Below are 743 nucleotides of genomic sequence, written 5' to 3'. Positions count from 1 at the left end.
GGTAGCCATTAGCTAAGTGCAACAATTTAAACTTAAATTAATTAGAATTAAATGCAATTAAAAACTTGGTGTCTTGGTCATACTAGCTACATTGCCAGTGCTCAGTAGTGAGCTGCAGCTTGTGGCCAGTCGACTAGACAGCAGAGATAGAGAACATTTCCATTATCAAGAAAGTTCTATCGGACAGTATTTAGGCAATTAATAACAATTGTATTGAGTGAAAAAAAGAGGACAATGTGTTAAATTATTTAATGAGTGAGCTAGTCTGGGAGGCTTTCCTGAGGAAAGTGACATTTGAGCTGAGCTTTCATCTGAAGTAGCTAAGCCCATATTCCTAGGTGATGATTCTCCTTCAGTTACCCCCTGATATGACGCAAAGTAACTCTCATAGAATTACAGTGGTGAGTGAGTTGGACTTGTTCAGCTTGTCAGGGTATGAAGACACTTACCTTGTGCCTTCAGTGTGGACTCAGCCTTGGCCAGATGGGAATAGGCCAGAGGAAGGTACAAAGCTGTCTCATATCCATGCCTGTTAAAGTCAGGGCAGGGGAAGCTGAGGCCATGAATCCCTGCAAGTGAGGCCCTGTGTTCATTTTTGGTGCTCTGGGAGGCAGTAAATATACCTTTGTTTGAAATATTTTGGGGAGATCCAAGCCTAGGCATCACTATTAAGCTGGATAAAACAGTGATAGGATTCACGATATTCTGGGCAAAGTCAGAGGAAAAGGCTGAGCAGGCAAGAA

This window comes from Hyaena hyaena, unplaced genomic scaffold (genome assembly GCF_003009895.1).
Source record: "Hyaena hyaena isolate Hyena2069 unplaced genomic scaffold, ASM300989v1 scaffold_1517, whole genome shotgun sequence".
In the NCBI taxonomy this organism is placed as follows: Eukaryota; Metazoa; Chordata; class Mammalia; order Carnivora; family Hyaenidae; genus Hyaena; species Hyaena hyaena.
Note: the sequence above shows the minus strand (reverse complement) of the source record.